This window comes from Triticum aestivum, chromosome 4D (genome assembly GCF_018294505.1).
Source record: "Triticum aestivum cultivar Chinese Spring chromosome 4D, IWGSC CS RefSeq v2.1, whole genome shotgun sequence".
NCBI classification, from domain to species: Eukaryota; Viridiplantae; Streptophyta; class Magnoliopsida; order Poales; family Poaceae; genus Triticum; species Triticum aestivum.
Genome location: NC_057805.1, coordinates 366,413,315 through 366,418,896, shown reverse-complemented (window position 1 = coordinate 366,418,896; position 5,582 = coordinate 366,413,315).

Below are 5,582 nucleotides of genomic sequence, written 5' to 3'. Positions count from 1 at the left end.
TGATTGATTGATTGAAGGAATAGAAAAATGCAACGTCTCTCCTCTTTCTCCCATGCTTGGACGCATGTAGTACAGTATAGAGCACAGAGTCTACTCCCCTGTCCCTTCTATCACAAATCACAAAGCAGTGAGGCGTCAAATCACAAAAGCACGGACGAAGCAACCATCATTTCACTCTTCGCTGACTCCGCTTCTCCATCGTCTTCTTCGAGAAACCATCTCACCGCACTAGTACTCCTAGTAGTACTAGTAAAGGACTTCCTGGATGCAAATAAGGCGGTTGTCTCGGCTTGCAGGCGGCACTTGTGAACGACTTACCGTGGTCTCCCTCAATGGTGTTCTCCGTCGAACGCACTTCGCCAAACCACCAAAAAAATAAAAAGATATCGTCGACGTCACCGCAATGGGGAAGGAAGTCAAATATAGTTACTACCTTCATTTTTTTGTACACAAGGCCAGTATATCAAAATTACAATTTGCAAAGGGCCACTAACACTAATCGAGGCAAAATTGATGGGGTTAGCAACCAAGGACATTAATATCCCCTGCATGCATGCGGAAGTGAGAAGGTTGGTTTGCATGGCGCTGCATTAATCAAGCGATGAGGAGTGAGATGGTTAGCTCTTTGGTCTTTGGAGAAAAAAATACGCATTAATTGACACGTGAAACGAGGATTTGTATCGATTAAATTCCGCGAAGGAAAACCCCGCCTTTCTTTTTTAACACTAGTACTCCTAGTACGTACGTACTTATCCAGTTCGGGTCTAGGCCTTGGATTGCCAAACTTCGCCACACATTTTTGCCAAGCTTGCCTAAAGTTTTCAAAATGAGAAGGAGGTACACTTGCGCACGGCTGTCGCGGTCGCACCGCACCCTCACACGGTCGCTCCTGCACACCGCGGTCGCACCGCACCCTCACACAGTCGCTCCTGCACGCCGCAAACCCAACCAAGGGAACACACCCTCACTGACACGTGATGTCGCATGTGAACAAACCAAACTCAGCCATCCTATCGCTGACACATAATTTTCGTTCATAGAGTATGTTTATCCAACCGCATGTTGGGGAGTATCCGTACGGCCCGTGCGGTGGTCTGTTGGGGAAGAAGAAGAGGTGAGGAAGAAGGAAAGATGGGTTAGGAGACGTAGGATATTCATCCAACCGCCTGAAATGGTAGACTGACCCAAGTCAGGCGACTTGCATAACAAATATATGTTTTTACACAGCAAAAGATCCATAAAAACAACAACATAAAGAAAAACTATCACTGCTCGCGGAAAGAGACGACCTCGTCGTCTTTGGCTGCCGGTGCGAACCAGCCGTCGCTGCCGACGTGTGTCTCCGCACCGTGGTTGTCCTCGGCCTCCAGCTACTCGTTCAAGCGGAGCGTGCGGGCGCTCTGCATAGACGAGAGCACAGCCCGGTTCAAGTCGAGGACGTCTGGTTCCGCCTGCAGGAGGGCCTCGATGGCAGCGGCATCCGCGCGCTCTGCGTCGAGTCGAGCCTCCGCCGCCCGGTTCAAGTCCAGGACATTTGGTTCCGCCTGCAGGACGGCGTCGATGAGAGCGGCATCCGCGCGCTCTGCGTCGGGTTGAGCCTCTGCCGCCCGGTTCAAGTCCAGGACGTCCGGTTCCGCCTGCAGGAGGGCCTCGATGGCAGCGGCATCCGCGCGCTCCGCCTCAAGTTGAGCCTCCACCGCCCGGTTCACATCCATGACATCCATTTCCGCCTGCAGGAGAGCCTCGATGGTAGCGGCATGCGCGCGCTCCGCGTCGAGTTGAACCTCTGCCTCCCGGTCCTCCTTTAGTATCGCCATGTTGAACCGCTGGTCCGCCTGCACCATGGGGGACTCGGGCGCCGACACGAAGTCGACGTCCATCGTCTCCTACCCATCGGGGGCCTTTTGCGCCGCGACCTCCGTCATGAACATTGGTTCGGCTTCCTCCTCCTCGTAGCTTGGCTCCAGAGAACTCGGGGATTGGCCCGCCGCAAAGCGAGCTTGGAAACGGAGGTCTGTGACGCCGACCGCCACCGCGATTTCTGCGCGGCGCTCCGGCGTCAGCATCTTGTAGTAAGTGATCTTGCGGCGCACCATGGCTTTCCGGCGAACTAGGGGACGCTTGATGCGGGCTAGGGGATCGAAAGGTGGGGGAATGGGCTGGAGATTTGGTGTGGTTTTAGGGCGGTGGCTGGCGTAGGCCGAGCAGCGAAGGTTCTGGTGTGAGTAGTGGTTCCGGTGACGACCGGTCAATCGGTTTTGACTGTACATCGCTCTTGTCACGTTCGCGTTGCAGCCCAGCACGCTGGACCCTCCACGTCACTCACCGAATGGAACGCGCTTCGTCTTGCGTTTTCGCTCGCTTGTGGGACCGCAGTTTAGAGCAAACCGACGTCCCTCCCCCTCCCCCGCCCGTGTCATTTATTATACCACCACTCCCTCCGTTTTATGCGGAGTAAATAAAAACAGAGGGAGTATACTACGGATGAGGATCCCCTGACGTGGCCGAACCCATTGAGTAACTGACATGCGGGGCCTAGCAAGCATGGGGTCCGCCAGTAAGTGACCGAAAGGGAGGGTAAGGCAGGGATACCTACGTTAGAGTATCCACTTCCACTATACTACTTTGACCAAATGTTAGAGTAATAATATATGACATGCAGCTTACACAAATGTTAGAGTAATAATATATGACATGCAACTTACACAAAGCATACAGGGTCTAATGCGTTTTTCGAGGCTAACTTTGACCAAATGTTAGAGTAATAATATATGACATGCAACTTACACAAAGCATACGGTCAAATTCGTATGTGAAAGGAGTTTCCAATGATATAATTTTCACATTATACATCTCATGTACTATTAATCTTGTCAATAGTCAAATTGGAAACCATCTCGAGTACAAATCTAACAATATTGATTGGGCATTGTTGAATGTTGATACCTTTTTTATCAAAGTAGAGATACTTTGACTACACATAAAACTTATATGTAAACTAGAAAGGATAGGGGGAGTATATTGTACGTTCAAAAACGAAATAAACATTGAATACCCTTTATATATGATTTTGCGGATGCTATGATCACCGGTTCAAAATTTTGAATCCGCCTTAGGTATCACGTGCCCCCACTCATTCCCTCTCGATTTCATCTCGGGGTCCGGAGATCTATTGAAAGAGGACTAGGGTGGGTACATGCGAATGATACTCGGCGGAATGTTCAAATGAGGCATGCGGGAGGATGGACTCGACTGGAGGGCGACATGATCGATGGAGAAGAGGGTTGGAGAGGAATGGGAAATAAGCAAACGCCACATGATTATACTTGAACGGCTCAAATAAACAATAAATTGTCTCGCTTGGCCTACATAGTGAAAGGCCTAATGCGCAATGCGGAGCACTGACGCTCGAATATGGCCGGGAAAACAGGGAAACCGACATGTGGGGCACACCCGTCGGGACAACGTAGCGCAGACTAGTCCAATGGAGGAGCTGGACCATGACCTCCTCGCCACCGACAACCGTTCATGTGGGTCGTTGGGGCCAACAACGGGGCGCTGCTGCAGCACCGCCTCTGGACACGGCGACCGCGGTGAGCGACACACTCATATCGTCGCTAGACACGGTCGGTTTCAGTGTGCCGAGGGTGGCGTTAGTGCTGTGGCACGACCAACGGTATGTTTGGTTTGTGCCCAAGGTTGCCCCATCAAAGCATTGGGTAGCCAAAATTTTGGTTGAGGTATTGGTTGCCCATGATTTGGCCGACATTGGCAAGAAAAATGAACTAGAGTTGGCTAGAGTTCATTGGCATGCCAAAGAAATGGCAACCATCCAAACAAAGACCAATCTTTGGGTCATGACCAAAATTTTGGTTGAGGTATTGGTTGCCCATGATTTGGCCGACATTGGCAAGAAAAATGAACTAGAGTTGGCTAGAGTTCATTGGCATGCCAAAAAAATGGCAACCATCCAAACAAAGACCAATCTTTGGGTCATGACCAAAATTTTGGTAAGGTGCACTTTGGCGACAATCCAAACACACCCCAACACCCGGCTCGTCGAGGAGGCACGGGGCGCCGCGACGCGTCCGCGGAGTGGTGTAGAGCGGCCAACTGCATCCTCTGGACCTGAGACCATGCCGGGTCGTCTTGCTTTTTCAAAGACATGCGGGGATCGCATGTGAGCAAAGGGCATCTCCAACGTTGCCATGACCGCAGCTGACTACCCTGGCACACCAAAATCCTCGTCCCTCGCGCCGTCGCGCGGTGCGTTCCCAGCCGGCGCCAGCTGCCCGCATTCATGCCGTCCGTTCGTATGTCGTCGTTAAGAGGCTCGGTGACCGAGGAACCAACTCCGGCGACTTAATGACGCACCCGGACGCTTGGCCTCACCGGAATGCGCTACTTAAAGCGGCAACGCCCAGCTAACCTCCACACCATAGCGCATCGTCCTCCTACCTGGCACCACATCCGCCATGACCGCAAGTGCGAACACTCTGCAGGAGAGCTTGTCTTCGGGGATGAAGCTCGAGGTCGCCGCCCTCGCTCAAGTCGCCTCACGCGACGCAATAGCGGCGTAGCCGGACGCGGACGCGACCGCACAAGCGGTGGCCACGCTAGCGGCCGACGACGGGAGCACCGTCAGCCACGCGTCCTACTTGCCGCCGTCCAACGTCCGGCACCGCCGAGGTCGGGGACTCCTCCGAGGATGAGTAGGGCATGGGAGGCGGCAGGGCATGGTGTGCCAACTGGCTGGTCCGTATCCCGTGTTCTACTCTTCCTCGCCGGAGACCGCACCTTCACTTCACGGGTCTTGAACCCCGCCCCCGTACATAGAGATCGCAGATGGAGGTCGTCGGTCGCCGCAGTAGAATAGGTTTAGGGTCGGGTTTCTTTTATTTTTCTGTCCTATAAAAGTTCGAAATGTAATGAAAATCTGCCGTGTTTGCATTAATCTCGGCCGGTGTATATGAACTTTCACAATAATATACATATTGTAGGAGTACTAGCAAGATGCCCGTGCGTTGCACGGAAGATCAAGATCTTGTGGGAGAAAAGGATGAACGAGGGAAAGCCTTATCTGCAAATGTGGAGAGGAGTGCGGGTAAATTGTCATAGTTTCCTTCCTATCCGTTAGATATAGATCGGACGACCTATATTGCAGGATGACAGGCACACCATCATCACCAACTCTGCTTTTTATTGAACCGAGACAAATCTAACATGCGAAGTAAAATAAACACATAGGGTCTATACATACACAAATTATCTTAGGCACTCCAATAGTACGTCCACTACACATTCACACATTTCACATCTTTCTACATCTACGGGAACCTACGAAAGGGTTAACGTAAATTGCCTCTCTCTCTCTCTCTCTCCTCCCCTGATTTTCATGGTGGTGGGCCCCTCCCTCCCACCAATCTACAATCAACAGCTCACACGTTTCACATTACGTTAATTACGTAACTAGTTTCATTGCACCCCACACACGTTCGGTCCTGCACACGGCTCACGCAAATGGAACGCGCTTCGGCTTGCCTCTTCACTGACACGTGGGACTGCACTTGGAGAAACCGACC